The sequence below is a fragment of the Staurois parvus genome, unplaced genomic scaffold (assembly GCF_062004578.1).
Source record: "Staurois parvus isolate SC_StPar_1 unplaced genomic scaffold, SC_StPar_1.0 ptg000827l, whole genome shotgun sequence".
In the NCBI taxonomy this organism is placed as follows: Eukaryota; Metazoa; Chordata; class Amphibia; order Anura; family Ranidae; genus Staurois; species Staurois parvus.
This window is the reverse complement of record NW_028318623.1, coordinates 7,481,630-7,498,505: the sequence shown is the minus strand read 5'-3', so window position 1 is coordinate 7,498,505 and position 16,876 is coordinate 7,481,630. Positions and strand designations below refer to the sequence as shown.

General features: G+C 40.7%; 1 long non-coding RNA gene across 1 annotated transcript; it reads left to right on the top strand.

Annotated features, from left to right (window-relative positions):
• The first annotated feature begins 363 nt into the window (after positions 1–363).
• Positions 364–16,086, top strand: LOC149443897 (uncharacterized). The gene is made up of 6 exons (XR_016306609.1): positions 364–388; positions 4,151–4,176; positions 7,377–7,450; positions 10,510–10,539; positions 10,798–10,862; positions 12,452–16,086. It is a non-coding gene; the product is annotated as an uncharacterized LOC149443897 (long non-coding RNA).
• Positions 16,087–16,876: the final 790 nt, after the last annotated feature.

The window sequence follows — 16,876 nt, the reverse complement described above, 5'->3', positions numbered from 1 at the left end:
AATAATAAATGCACATTTTTTTACCTGCAAAAAAATGTGCATTTATTATTTTTGTCAAAAAGGTGAACTTATCCTTTAACGATTTAGAGAAGATCTGTATACATCACAACCAATCAGCTTCCACCTATTCTAGTTTAAATACAAAACAAGGGTGACTACTGTTCATCATGCTTTTCATACATCCAGAACTACAAGTCTGCTCCTAGTTTTAGGTGAGAGGCATACTTTTCTAAATTGTGAACAGGCAGAAATAAAACTCATGAAAATATTTATCTTGGCATTTGTGCTGGATTTCTTCTGTAATTCTTAACATTCTTTATGTCCTTATCCATTCTACAACTAAAACCTTTCTATATCCTGCAGAAAAACAAGGTGGAAATAACAAAAGGTAAGTCAGGTATGTACAAATAGGCTTGTTTCTCTTTAGGGTGGGGTCACACTGCTTTAACCTCCCTGACGGTATTCCCGAGTGTAGCTCGGGGTAACATTTCAGTACCAAAAGCGGTAACCCCGAGCTACACTCGGGCTTACCCTGCGGCACTGCTCCGGCAAGTTGTCTTCACTTACCTTACCCTGCGCTCCCACGATGTGTCCCCTGCAGCGTCCCCGGCCATCTCCTCCGGCCGATGCCGGCATCCGGCTTCTGTGTCCTGTCCCTGTGACGTCGGGACGTACGGGCGCCGCCGCCGGCGGGAAATTTAAAAATTTTAAAAAATGTCATTTTTTTTTTTTTACATTTTACACAGTAAAACATTGCTGTTTCAACCTATTTCACATACATATTGTCCCTAGTGCTTTGTCCTGCGCCCTGCCTGCATTTTGTCTATTCTTTCTGCCTGGAAACTGAGAAATGTCCATGGCGTCCAAAAAGTGTCCCTTTAGGTCAAAAGCGGGTTTAGATCAGCTAGAGAACAGCGATAGTAAATCAGAACCACTTACAGAATTGAGTGATAATGATTCGTGGGGGAAATTCGTCATCAGAAACTGAAAACGATTTTGCGACTGAGCTCAGCAATGTGCGAACTTGGCGCTCTATTTCACATTTCAGTGTTTTTGGTTTGATTATATTATTGAATTAAATTTTTTATTATTTTTATATTATTTTTATGATTATTTATTAAATTATAATTTATGATTTTGTGTTTCAAATTTTATCATACCCGGGATGTTTACTAGACTCTTGTTCGGACAGATTTCAGTGAGTTTTTCCTAAAAATTACAGCCTACAATAAAAAAAATACATATTTCCATGCAAAAAAATGGTACCGCTTTCAGCACCAAAAATCTGAAATAATCATACCGCCAGGGAGGTTAATAGAGTCTCTTTACTTTGCGTCTTTGCCTACCACCATGATGTGGGGATTTAGTCCTGGTAATAACCCAGTCTGGGCTAAATAAACACTTGACATCCCCCCCCCCCCTTCCCCATACAGAGAGTTGTCATGTGGAGAGTGGAGATGTGGACATAGTCCTATGCATTTTGGACTGCTGTCTCAAAGAGCTGAAATGTATACTAGAATATAGAAAGCTCCAGTATAAGTAATGTACAGATTAAAAAATGTTTGTATATGTCTGGAGCAGGGTCGGACTGACCATTTGGATACTCGGGCACTGCCCGAGGGCCTGGGGTCAGTAGGGGGCCCCATGAAATGCTCCTGGTACCTTTTTTATAGGCTTTTTTGAGTTTGGGCAAGGACACAGGGGCCCCATGATCCCCTATTGCCCGGGGGCCCCATGAGTTGTCAGTCCACCCCTGGTCTGGAGATGTATTGATAGGGGAACTTACCCTTCCTGCTCAGTTTTTCATATATCTTAGGTCATAAAAATCACTATAAGGAGAAACTCCTATGTTAGGACAAGCTGTGATCTATAGTGGGGAGACCATGGTGGATATAAGAATTCAGCCCACTATTGTTCATTCATTTTGGTTGACCTAGCTGTACATGGATGCAAAGCTAACAATAAGTAAATGGAACATATTGCATTTACCTTCTGTGCATAGAAACATTTTCTATTACCTGTAAGTTATATTAATAGCTTGCTTTATATTTAGTGATTTTTTTTTTTTATTAAGAACAAAGAATTTTGTAAAGTAAAAAAAGCATATGGACTACCCTTTTATTAAGAAACAGAAGGCCTATTTGTTACATAGGTATTGAAGTCTGTCACTCAATGTTTATAATCATTTACAATTTTATATAGTAATTATTCTTATTATTATGGTTCTAAGTAAATATGCTTATCAAAAAATGTGAGATCTTCTTTTTTTTAAATAACTAAAATTCTGGAATTTGTGATCATCTTATCAAAGTGTATAAAACAGCAAAAAGTAAAACTGTAAAAATTAACATCTGATTATCTACTTGATTAAACTGATTTAAGATGGACTAATAATCTGCTTATGTTTTGAGATGTGTTGGGCAGAATGTTGAGAGGTTAGAACCTCTGTTAGATTTATGTTTTCTGAGGTTATCATCAGATTTATTTATTTTTTAATTTGTTGTCTGAGAGTTTCTGCCCCAATGACACCCATTCCCCTCATTTGCTGTTCGGTTGACACTGGGTCAGAAACTGATTACAAATCTATAAGCAAGCCTAAATGAGACACAATCAATAACTAAAACAGCAGAGGTCCTAACCATTGCCTACCTCTAAAGCAAAAAAGTTTTGAATGGGCTTCCTCTTCTAAATTATGCCTCTTGCTGCACTAATGTTTTGTTGGGGGTAAGTTTCTACGAAAATGCATTTTAAATAACTTGCTTTGATTGCATTTTTAAAACCAGCACAGTAAAGTGTATGACACTGGTTTTCAATGAATTCTCTCTCCTTTGTTTAATCAAAAAAGGAAGTAGGTAAAGTTGAAATTGTCCAATGTTCCATTAATTTTAAAACTTGACTAAATTCCACCTATGAAAGTCATTTAATGATCAGAACTAAACCTTGGTTTCTAAACAGGGGCGGACTGACCATTTGGAAACTTGGCCACTGCCCGAGGGCCTGGGGTCAGTAGGGGGCCCCATGAGATGCCCCTGGTACCTTTTTCATAAGCTTTTTTTAGTTTGGGCAAGGACACAGGGGCCCCATGATCCCCTATTGCCCGGGGGCCCCATGAGTTGTCAGTTCGTCCCTGTTTCTAAAGCTGGTCTGACCTTTAGGTGTATTCAAGGACGTTTCCTCTTTAGTCACTTTGAGCAATGCTGATTTACACAGAATAGTGCTACTTCAAAATTGTTGAAAGCCTACCGAAACCAGCCAGTGGCTTCTTTAGAGTACCAGCCAGCATTTCCAGTACTTCTCCATATTGGAGCTAAAGGTTGACTTAAAAAACCTAGGAGCTGATTGGTTTCTTTGCAGAGCTGCACCATATATTGCACGCATCAATTTTAGTAAAGTTCCCCCCATTATTTCATAATAATGGCTCTACTGACTTTACGCATCTATTTATTTTGCAGATATAAACAGTTTTGTATTTTACTCTTTATTTTTTATGTTCAGGGTTAAAAAGTAGACCTTTTTATTTATTTTTTTAGTCAGATTAAGATGCAGTATTGCATATATAAATTCCTGGTCAACAGATGAAACTGTAGGCTCTTTTTAATACTTTTCTCTGCTGTTCTTAGCTGCTCTGTTGAAAAATACAGTTGTTTATAACAGAGCTCAACAGACCCAATGCCAACTGAATGAGTCAGAGCATTGATCCTATATTCTTCCTAATCTCCTTTCCTGCTCTTTTCAAGCACAGTAAAATTAGAATTTTTAATTAGATAGAGAGGGATTTGAATAAAACAGCATTTGCTCTGCTCGTTCTGTAGAAAATCCAGGGTGCTCTGTAATAGCAGTATTGGGAATGCATCCTGTATTAAATGGTTATTTGTAAAATAGAGGTTTAAAAAAAAAACTGTTTAAAATGTTTAAATTTAAAAAAAAAAATCTTTAAATCCTAAAATAACTACCGTATATTCCAAAACCATTTTAGTTTTCATTTAAAATCTCATAAAATCCTATAATCTGTGTAGGGGTGAACACATCACTTGCAAACAAATGTTTTTGCAAATGATAGCTTTCCAAATAAATAACCTTTAATCATTTATGAACCAGAGTTGGGAACTAGCAGTATGTCTAAACTAAATATAAATCCTTTCTTCTACAGAGTAAGTGAACCTGAAAACCAGCCAGGTAAAGTAGATAATTTTCTTTACATAAACAGTATGTTTGTAATATATATAGTTTATTCATAGTCCTCACATGAACTTTGTGGACCTCTATAAACTTCTCTAAATTCCTATGGAGATGTAAAGCATTTCAAAAGCATTACATCCTATTCTAAGAAATGCTCCACACGCCTAGCAGTCACTATCATTTAATTCTCTGGATGCCAAAATCTTTGACGCATCCCATCACCAGCGCCAAGATGTCTTGTGAGATTCTGATCTGCTGGTTGGGAGACCTTGCAAAATGCTCACTATGCCTAGCTTTGGTGTCAGACAAGGCTCAAATGTAGAAAAGCACAAAACGTATATACTACCCTCATGAGGGCCACTGTGTTTCTAGGTCCCCCTAAGCTCCGCACAGCCAAGCAACACACATTTTTCACACTTGCATCCACAGTCAGTGAACAGTCCATGAGCTTGTTTATGTTATTTTATTAGGGGATATAACTTGGATAAGGTAATAGGGATTATGAGATGCCCAACTTGATTGAATCAATGCATGGAGACAATGTCCTTCCCATTTATAGAAACAGATCCTGGACTGTTTTTTTTCCTTGAAAGCCATCAGTCTTTACGGATCAGTAGCAACTGCCCCTTACAGGCGAGGGACTCTCAGCCCTCTGAAAGTTAGCTTAAGTTGTTGCAAACTACATACAGAGGTGTCTCCTCTCCCCTGTACTGCTCCTTGCTCCACAGCCTGCAGAAACTACCAGCCCTCCTGGCTGTTCTGATTTTTTCCCAGGACCAGGATAAAGGATTAAGCACAATGCTGTCCATTGAAAGCTTGCTCCATGTGGCAGTTTCTCCCCTTTTAAATCCCAGGGCGTGCTGATGTACTCACTTTGTCCTCCTTGCTCCCTAACCTTGATCCTGTTAATGCCATACTTCTGAATGGACCCTCCTGAGCCAGCCCGAGCCCAGCCCCCATTGACCTAGAGAACCCTTCCCAGGCCACCGAGAATCTCCTCAACACTCCATCTTCCACCCGACTCCCGTGCCAGCCTGACTATCCCATATTTATTGGTTGGTCTAACCACTCTACCAGGGCTTCCAATCCTGGGATTGGTTATACTCCCATAAACATGCAGATTAGGTCTCTACCCCTTCTGCCCACTGGCTTCTGGAAGATTCTGTGGTCCTCCAGAGCCAGGTGGAGGCAATAGAGTACCAACCTATTAAGCCATCCAGCCTGCCTACAGTAACCTAATTATGGACTCACACTGTTACCATGAGTCATACACCAAAAATTTGCCTACACTGTTCTTGTAGCACACTAGAGCGTGCTACAATTATAAAATAGTATAACATGATATGTGTAACATAACAAGCAGGCCTCTTTGGTTGACCAATATGTCCATTCGCAAAGAGTGAGACATAAGTCCTCTGAAGATTAAATGTGTGATTACAGCTCATAGTCTGGGTAAAATCTATGTAGTGCTACAAGCTGGTGGTATGCTTGTGTTGGAAGACTGAAGGCTTCTGGGCAAGGTTGCATTTTAAAGTGAATATTCCTCAAAGTTTGGCAAACTGAAAAGATAGCATTTTCATGCAAAAACAGTGTTTCACAGGATGTTGCAAATTGTACAAATGTCTTTTGCCATGCCCTATTGCCATGCCTTAGAACAAATAATAATTTCAAAAATTGTAAGGCTTAAATTTGTTTCTTCTATTGCTCATAGTGCAAATTATTTTCTGTTTGCAGGACACCCTAGTACCTATGCCACAAATAATGCCTCAAATTAAGCTTAGCCAATAAAATATGGGGTTTACTCATTAAAGAGCTTATCTTATTCAATTAGCAATGTGAATATTCACTTTGCAATCGAATTTTCACTTAATTTAGTGAATGTGGTGAAAGTTGTATTGTTGGTTACCTGTAAAATCCTTTTCTTTGAGTACATCATGGGACACAGAGTATATTAAAATTCTTAACGATAGGGGTTATGCTGGCATTTTCAGGTCATTGGACACTGGAAGTAAAGAAGTAAAGACAGGAAGTCCCCTCCTAGATAACCACTCCTCGTTAGGACCGGCTTGAGTTTTTGTAGCAAGCTATGAAACACCTGTAAGGGTTGAAGGATCTCTGTGTCCCATGATGTATTCATAGAAAACGATTTTACAGGTACCCAAAAATGCAATTTTCTTTTTAATACATCCCAAGACACAGAGCACCTTCAAATTCATAACAATAGGGAGTTATGGGAGAGTACACAGGAACTAACTACCAAACACCAACCCCAAAAATGTAAGAATCTCCCACAGCCACCTGCAAAATATACTGACCGAAAGAAGTGCCCTCAAAGGTGGAAACATCCACTTGATAAAACTTAGTAATGATAAGAACTGAAGCCCAGACAGAAGTTTTACAAACTTGATCTACTGAAGGCTGATGATGAATATCCCAGGAACACTCCTAGCAGACTTGGCTTTTACCAGAAAGGTGGAATCTTACCCTTAAAGCATAATCCTGAGGAAAACATTGTCAGATTCATGAAAAATTGAAGATTTATAAGCTGAGTGATCCTTCTTTGGGCCTTCAGGAAGCACAAAGAGGGAATCTAGCAAAAATAATAAGTTAGTGTATGGAGTACCCTACCCTAGGGTATGTCACACAAAGGAAGCAATACAAAGAGAACAGGAGACCTTTTTCATACAAGTACACTGAACAGCAGGCACATGGCAGTAATAGGAAATGTTGGGGTAATATATTCTTTAAGTTTTGCCTGAATGTCTCTTAAAATGTGTTCTCAGCTTTATCTGACATGTTAAAATAGATAACGGCAATCTTTTAAACAAAAAAACAATTGCATTATCTGTATGGAACAAATAGATTACATTATGTAGATCACTGACAAAATAATTATATATAAAACTCTTGAATGCGGACAAAATAATTGGTCAGGTATTCCAGTGAAGGATTTTAGTATTTGTTGGATAAACAACATTTGCGCTGAGCAAACTGTTGGCGCTATATAAATCCTGTATAATAATAATAAAATTAATAATTTGCCTTTTTTATTGTTATGACTTTAATTCAATGAAGATCAGCCATGGACATACAAACCCAGAAAATTATGATTGATTTTTTTATTCATTTTTATTATATAATATATTCATTTTATTTATAATTTTTTTACACCACCTTACATTGTATCTTCTTTTTAGAAACTACCAAAAATCCAGTATATATGAATGTTCCTGAACAACACATCTATGAAAGGACTTTGCCAGGAACTCAGGTAACAGAATTATTATTATTACTGTTATTATTTATTTGTGTAATCAAATTCCACCAAACTGCCACTTTGTTTATTTTCTATTCACTTTTTGATTTGTCATTACAAAAAATATAACCCTTAGGCTCCATTCACACTAGGGTTTTTAAAATCGTGGGTGGAATCGCTGCGATTCTGCCTGCGATTTGAAAACGTGCAGCAAAAGTGTGAAAATGCGCGATCGTGTGTTCAGGTGCCATTCATTTCAATAGCACCTGAAAATTCAGGGCGCCCAAAAAATGTTCCGGAGCCGTATTTTACCGACATGGGGATGCACAGGTGTTGCATGTATCCCTGTGCCAGTAGTCCCAATTGGGCACAGGGTCCTACACCGGGCATGGATTAAAATGCCCCATGTGAAAGGACTACTGCAGCTCCTTTATATGTTTTTCATCTCTGTATTTAGCTGCTTGTCTGGAGTTCAACTTTAGTTTTACAAAATCTCCCAACATGTCAGTTTTGCAAAAACAAACAAGAGGATTGATCAATGGAAATCCCTAGAATCTCATGTTCCGGTTCCAATAATAAATCCACCAGAAGACTCAAAGAGATTCATTCACTCTGTATGTAGAAGATTCACAGAAGCTTTTCATAGCATTTCACACTGGGGAAGTTTTTCAATAAAAGGTGACTCAGCGTAGAAAAAAGGGAAGCTTGCTCAATATTTTTGTTTTTCATCCAGTCACAGAGCAATATTGGCCTCAGTTCCCCTGCTGGGACTTTGTAGGCGACTTGTCATACATAGAGCTGCATGACAATTGAAAACTCATTTATTTCAATTTTGGCTGTTTCGATCAATGTGACTTTTTAACAAGTTTTCTGTGCTACTTTGATGCAACTTTCATGCAAATTGAGTGTCCTACACTCTTCAACTTGTGTGAAAGTCACAAGAAAGTCACACTGGAACTTGCAGGACAATGGGGTCAGTGTGAACCGAGCCTTATTACATCACAAGGGGGTGGGGTGATCCTGTCTTCTGTAATTTTTTACTACACGTCTTTTTTAAGAATGGGTAGCGGCACCATGTACTGCATACTCATTCACATGGGGGGGGCAGGATTTGGGGGCTTCCAGATCCAGATAAATCCCCTGCCCACAGACCCCCTACAACCACCGGCCATATTTGTGGGGAAGAGGCCATGTTCCCCATCAACATGGGGACAAGGTGCTTTGGGAGGGGGGAGCCCTCCTGCCCCAAAGCACCCTCTCCATGTTGAGGGCATGTGGCTTGGTATGGTTCAGGAGGGGGGCGCTCCCCTGCCAGGTTGCATGCTCGGATAAGGGTCTGGTATGGATTTGGGGGGGGGGTCTCCACACTTTTTTTTTTTGTGAATGGGTAGCGGTACTATGTACTGCATACTCATTTACATAGAGAGGGCAGGGTTTGGGGGCTTCCAGATCCAGATAAGTCCCCCGCCCGCAAACCCCCCACAACCACCGGCCAGATTTGTGAGGAAGAGGCCCTTTTCCCATCAACATGGGGACAAGGTGCTTTGGGGAGGGGAGCCCCACTGCCCCAAAGCACCCTCTCCATGTTGAGGGCATGTGGCTTGGTATGGTTCAGGAGGAGGGGAGCGCTCCCTTGCCAGGGTGCATGCTTGGATGAGGGTCTGGTATGGATTTGGGGGGGGGACCCCCCACAGTGGGGTTTTTTTTTTTCTTTTTGTGAATGGGTAGCGGTACCATGTACTGCATACTCATTCACCTGGGGGGGGCAGGATTTGGGGGCTTCCAGATCCAGATAAATCCCCCACCTGCAGACCCCCCAACAATTCTTTTGACATTGAGCTGTCAGCAGGGAACCCCACTGACAGCTGAAACATGAATGAATGTTTCACTACTAGAATACCGCATGACCTAATAATATAACTCATGCTGGATTTTAGTAACTCAGCGGTATCTTACCACATACGAAGATGCGTTAAGATACCGCTCAGTAAATTGTCCCTGTACGAAGTTTGTGGTCGAACCTTCTGTAGGTTCGAATGTTTGACCGCGAACAGAACAGGGGGGTGTTCAGCCCATCACTAGTGTTTAGTAATTTGGTAGTGCTGGTAAAACCTCTACCAAACGTATTACTTCCTGCTGCGTCTGGAGGTTCACCTCGGCAGGCAGGCGAACACCAAATCTAGCTTGACCATTTGCTGAATCTACAAAATTTAGACCGAATTCTAGTTCTTTTCTAATCCAAAGCTAATCCCTACAGACCATATACAGCACAAAGGACTCCTTTAGCTATCTATCACGGCAGATAGTAGCTACATAAATGCACTAAGTAGGGGTGCAGAAGAAACCAACATTCATTAGCATCAGGCTTACGTTTGAAAAGGGGACATTTTTGGACCCATTCTAAAACGCCATGGCTAGTGATAAATGGCAAAATGATATCACCAAAGCAGGGGGCCTGTATGTTTGCTACCAGCCACTTGGGGGTCTATTTATAAAACATTGGTTGCACAACTGTCAGAAACATTTGTGCTGATTGAATGACATGTCCCATAATTTTTGTAAGTGAATAATGCCCATATCGTCAGCACCATCTAGTGTCCAACAGTGGTATAGTTTTCTCATTCAGGTGTTGTAGAAAACTACCCAGCACTGGACACTAGATGGGGCTAAAGAGATTGGCGTTAATCTCCTACAAATATTATGATGACATTTCATTCAGTATGCACGAATGCTTCTGACATTTCTACAAATATTTTAAAAATAAAGCCCTATCTGTTCTAAAAAAACAAAAAAACAACTCATAATGTATCAGAGGATTGCCATAAAAAAACTGTGTCTGATCTCCAACATAGCTTGTTGGATCACTAATTTATTTATTTATTTCAGGTACTTGTATATCGCCATCAATTTACACAGTGCTTTACATAAATATATATATATATATATATATATATATATATATTACAATCTAAAGTAGTAATCTCTAATATTAATTACAATTTTATTATGGGTAACATGTTTTGTTTTTTTTTCAATATGATGTAATATATGTGTTTTTTTTTTTTTATATGCAGGGGAAAGCAAATCAGGAATCTCACTATGAGGTAAATAACATTATACACATTTTTATTGCTATTGCTGCGAATTTGCACTGAAATAGGTTTATGGCTTCTATCGCAGTGCATCGAAAATAATTGTAGGTGTCCTGGCTATATCGAATGGTTAACAGGGTGCTGTACTGGGAAATCTAACGGTAACAACTTCCATATGAAGAAGAATATTTTTTTATTTTACTTATACAAGAAGTACCAGTTCTATAATTATATTTCAGCCAATCTGACTTATTTTCTTTCCACAAATAGGAACTAACACACAAAGACAAATCCATATACAACACCGTTGTGCCTACTGCTGGAAAATATTGAAGGTAACAACACGTTCATGTATACCTTTTATTCTGTCAGTTAATCATTCCCCCACTTTAGATCTCTAACGCTTTTACTGTCGGAGCCATTTTTTTCTTTTTGCGCACAAATACCGAAATGCATATTTTTTACAGGAAAACGCACCTAAAGCCTCAAAATATGATCTATTTCCTGAAAGCAGAGCCCGTAGAATAAAATGGTGGTGAATGCAATTTCTTGTATTTCACACTACCGTTAATCACATCTATATTTTGTAACAAAATACACTCAAATTAATTTTAGTGCGCACACAATATAATCCCCAATTGTTTGAAAAGATGAGGTTGTATCGAGAAAATAGATATCAGACAGGTCAATCTTTATTACTACATGCTCCCGTAATATATTAAAAAACCTATGGTACCCAAAATTGTCCATGCTTTAAAAACCTTTATAGTTCATCAGTTTAGATTATAAATGACGACCCTACAAGTATAACGTATACATCCCTGGGTGGAACACTTCCTCCCCCCGAGCTTTGACAAATCATTGCTCCTCCCTTAATAATCTCTCCCTTTTGATGGTTGTCCTGAGCCTTGGTCCGGTACCAAGCCCCCCTCTCTATTTTGGTAGTCACACGCTCTGTCTGCCCCCTCCTTTTTTATTTTATTTTTCTTCTTCCCCCTTTTTTTTTTATCTTTTCTCTCTCTTTTTCCCCTTTTCTTGCACTTTTTCTTCAATTCTGTCCATTCACACTATCCCAATTGTTTTTTCTTCACCATCCAAGGAACCCATTCATGTGTCCTAGGAGTACCACTCATTTGTTTCCATCTAGCAATACCCTGCTCCTTTTAACTTGTGGTTTCCCCTATGTTTACAACAGTTGGGATTGTACAGTTGGCCGCTAGGCCTCATGCCTTAACTTTTTTCTACTGTGAATGTACTTTGTATATTGTTGTATGCCATGTAGCTTTAAAACCCAATAAAAAGTTTGAACAAGAAGTATAACGTATACACTGGTGTGTGCGACAATACCTAATATGTGTAGTATAATTGTCAATTTCGTATGAATATGTACCCGACACATGAGTTTGTATTCAAATGTGTGTATTTGATGGGACAGGGGACTTTTAAAAAAATGTGAGTTTTTCTTCATTCATTTTTTGTATGTTATTTTTTATTAACAAAATTGTATTATCACAAGGGGATTAACAAGTGTTAAGGTAACAGGTTCTCCTTAATAAGACATAAGGGTTCTATTAGACCCATGATGTCACTCCTGCATGCTGTTGAAGCTGATCAAGCACAAACTGAGCATACTTAGCTACTTCCTGATCCAGAGTGGCCAGGGTTTGACAGCTCTGAACCCAAAGGTTCTGAGAGCTGAGCGTTTTCAGGTTCATACTACCCAGGGGAGATCAGCAAATGGTTACTGTGGTAGCAACAAAAGGGTTAAACCATACTGAAATATTTTTTGTTGTTGCTAGAGCAGGGAAGGGTTACAAGCCCTGTTAGTGTGTTCTGTATTATTGTGTAACACTATTCATTAATGTATATACTATTTTTTTTTTAATTTTTACATCTCGTTATTTGTCTTTAATTTTCCCTTTAGCGTCTTTCAGATATAGTGTAATCGCATAATGCATGTGATCCCCAGTCAGCATGAGGACATCCTTTCCTTCGTGAATTCTCCCTGCGTCATCAGACTTTCTTCAGCCAGCAAAATATCTATATGTTCAGTGCATACCAGACCTGGCCATACACCATTCACTGTTCTGTAGATATAGTACCGATATAGTATACCTGTCAATGAATGAGACTGCAAGCAAGTTCGATGTAATGATTGATGTAATTTGAATGCCACTGAAAGTCACTGGCCAAATAAGTATCATTTTATTTCCCCCATGGAGCAGGCAGAATTTTTGTTTAGCTGTTGCCCTGCAGTGCTGAGTACTAGATTAACATATTGAAAAAAATTGCTGCTGGTTTGTTGGGCTTCTGCATCTAGGAAATGGCCCTGAAATGGGTTGATGACTGCTGTAGGGGGCATTAAGTTGTATGGTCCTTTAGAACTTATTTGAATTGCAGTGTAAACTCTGTAAAGCTTTGTAGAATATGATGAGATATTCTTCTGATGAAGTCAGGAGACTTCATCAGAGGGGTCAGGAGTATGTAACACACAGACAACAGGGGTTAGTGGAATATAAAAGAGAAGTATGGCTTTTTTTTTTCTCCCAATCATATTTACCTAGGTGGATGCAGCATCAGTCTGATGCTGCATCTGTTCCCCGCTAAGTATGAGAACTCAGCGATCACATAGCTTTGACTGTACTTTTCCTTTAATGTGCAGGGGTCAGGAGTGTGAAATGTGCAGTGTGTAGGGTTCAGTAATGTGTAACGCACAGAGTGTAAGGGTCACAAGTGTGAAATGCACTTCCTACCTTGCCCCCAGCCCTTTCTTCCCTCCTACCCTTCCTTCCCTCTATATTTTACCCCTGCTTTTCCTTCCTTGCCTACAGCCCTTCCTTCCTTCTTTCCAGCCTCTTATTTATTCCTGCCCTTCCACCTTTCCTTCCCTCTATTATTAACTTCTGCCCATTGCCTCCACCTGTCCTTGCACTGCCCCCCTGTCCCCCACACTTCATCCTACTCCCCCACCGAGCACCCCTGCGACTCTATCCACCCCACTGCCCAGTAGAACCAATTCCTCCACTAAGCACCACTGCCCCCCCATCTTCCATACTAAACTCAGGCCCCCCCCTTCAATCCACTGCCTCCCTATCCTCCACACTTGACCCCACATCCCCCTGTCCTCCACACTTCACCATATTGCTGCCCTGCCCTTGCCACTTCTTCAAGTCCTCTACACACTACCCCCATCACGCAAATTTCTCCACTAAGCACCACTAGACCCCTGTCCAAATCAATGCCCCCCACAAACTCTTCTGTTCCCCCACTGAGTACCACTGCCCCTCTCTCCACCCCACTGTTACCCTGCCCCTCTCTCCACCCCACTGTTACCCTGCCCCCTACCCTAAGCACCACTTTCCACCTACTCCCCTACCCCCCCCTCCCACTGAGCCACACTGATTTTCACTGCTCCCACCCGAACACCAGTTTTTCTCCTTTTTCCCTATATAAGCACCAATGGGTCACAGTCCACGTCCCCCCACCAATGAACACCAATTGTTTTTATTCCCTGATAACCAGACATTTTTTATTTTCTATAACTGCCAACAGCAGCACTAATCACTAACACTGGGGAAATGTTTCCTTCCTTGACCACAGATAACAAAATTTGTTTTCCCAGGTTTCTGATATTTGTTTTGTAGAACCACACCCAGGTCATAGAACACCCCGCCCCTAATTTAAGTAATTCTCTGCCCACAATGACTAGCTGGATGCACAGCAAAAAAGTGAAACTGGAAAATGTTTAAAACGTTGGCAACTGTGGAAGGACAGAGGGGCAGTGGTGCTCAAAGGGAGACTGAATACCTTGCTCATGCAGTCCTGTGCTTTAAGCTGCTGGGGAGCTTCTCTGATGTTGCGGTTGGGGTCTTCCTGTTTGTTGCTGGGTAAGTCCTCATGCACACGGGACGTTATTACAGCGGCTGTTTTTGGCTTTTGATGTTTTTTTCTACAGCTGGTAAACCCCCCAGCATGTTATCCTATGTCCATGTACATGCAGACATAGACTGTAATCAGCATATTTTGGCTGGTAAAAAAAAACCCAGAACTAGTGGATTTCTAGAGGAGTTTTTTGCTGTAAAAATGCTCTAACACTGAAAAACGCAGTAAATAGCAGCAAACCAATGTTTTTGGACTTTTTTTAAATTTAAGATTGTAAGCTCCAAGGAGCAGGGCCCTCCTAACCAGGGGCGGACTGACCATTTGGAAACTCGGGCACTGCCCGAGGGGCCGGGGTCAGCAGGGGGCCCCATGAGATGCCCCTGGTACCTTTTTCATAGGCTTTTTTGAGTTTGGGCAAGGACACAGGGGCCCCATGATCCCCTATTGCCCGGGGGCCCCATGAGTTGTCAGTCCGCCCCTGCTCCTAACCCTCTTGTATTGAACTGTATTGTCTCCTGTTATATTGTAAAGCGCTGAGCAAACTGTTGGCGCTATATAAATCCTGTATAATAATAAAAAAAAATGTTAAAAACCGCAAACACGTAAAAACGCAGCTAAACACTAATGCAAAAATGCTGAAAAACTCACGTTTTTAACATGACTTTACACAGCTAACATTGCCAGCATTATTAAAACGCCCCGTGTGCATGGAGCCTAAGGCTCTATGAAGCCATGCACTAGACAGCATGAGAGACACAGCAGTGTCTGCGAAGAGCATGGAGGTCCCGCAGCTGTCTGTCCTGAGAGGCGTCTGCCATTTTTGAGTGCTAAGGCCACCAAATCTGAGTTCTGAAGAGCAACTGGGACAGTAGAGCTAACAGTGCAAAACTGAAAGTGTGGACCTGGGGAACACTCCCCCCCCCCCCCCCCCAGTGTCATGACCTGGGGGCAGAGATCAGGGTCAAGTGCCTTGAGTACCACACACTAGGGATACCTTAAGCCAGACATAGATGGAGTGATTTTCTTTCCTGCAACCACGGGTTCCCCCATCAACACAGGGAGCTGTCCCTGCTAAGAGAACCCAGTGATTATTGCTATATGCTATAATAGCCATCAGCAGTAATTGAATATAAAATCGGGCAGGCTGATTATACCAAAGTTGATCGATCATCTTGGGCACATTCAGCCCATATATGGTTCAAATCTCGGCTGGTCCCTGCTGAACCAGCCGAGATTCAAACCATCTATGTGGCTTTACACCTCATGTTGTCTTCTTGGGACTCACTTAGTGCAGGATAACAAAGGTAAAAGTGGGATTGTCCTGGCAAATCTGGGCTGTGTGTAAGTACATATCTGAATGTGAATTGATAACTAACTTTTACATTTAGACTGGGGTGGTACCTCAAGATTTTGCATCCTTTTAAAGGATGCCACAACTGAAAACCAGTTGAGAAAAGCTGCTTTAACGCCTTCATGATGAAAGGTAAAAACAAACCTTAATGCTTGAACAGTTTTGCAACTTTGCCATTTCAGTGCAACAACTTAGTGTAATTTTATGCAGTTGAACTATACCTTTGTATTTATTCATTTTAAATTGGAAATGTTAATGAATATCTCCTGTTTTTTATGATCAAAGGATAACAGGGAAAAAAAAAGTAAAATATATATTTTTAATAATTAACTGTATATTTCGTGTCATTACCAGGACCCACCACCAAAAAAAGTCAGATCTCACTGGGGAAAAAATCTCATGCTGGATATCTATACTGATATGGACTGGGTAATGTGTTAGGAACATAAGGATGCCCCATCATTTGAATTCAGTTCTCTGTAGGTTGATAATTTTCATTTAACTCAAAGACACCCGGAAAATCAAAGTGAAAAAATCATGCAGCAGGCTAATCCATTTTGCTGAAATTTCATTGCAGCAACTCAGAATGGTCCTCAGTAGTTTGTATGGCCCTCATGTGTTTGTATGTATGCCTGACATCAGGGCATGTTCCTAATGAGACAACGGATGGTGTCCTGGGGTATTTCCTCCCAGATCTGGACCAGGGCATCACTGAGCTCCTGGATAGTCTGAGGTACAACCTGTTGGTGTTAGATGAACCAAAACATGATATCCCAGAGGTGTTCTATTGGATGGGGGCCATTTAATGGTATCAATTCCTTCATCCTCCAGGAACTGCCTGCATACTTTCGCCACATGAGGCTGGGCATTGTCGTGCACCAGGAGCAACCCAGGACCCACTGTACCAGTGTAGGGTCTTGACAATGGGTCCAAGGATTTCATCCCAATACCTAATGGCAGTCAGGGTGTCATTGTCTAGCCTGTAGTGGTTTGTGCGTCCCTCCATGGATATGCCTCCCCAGACCAGCACTGACCCACCACCAAACGGTCATGCTTAATGATGTTACAGGCAGCAGAACGTTCTCCACGGCTTCTCCAGACCCTTTCACGTCTGTC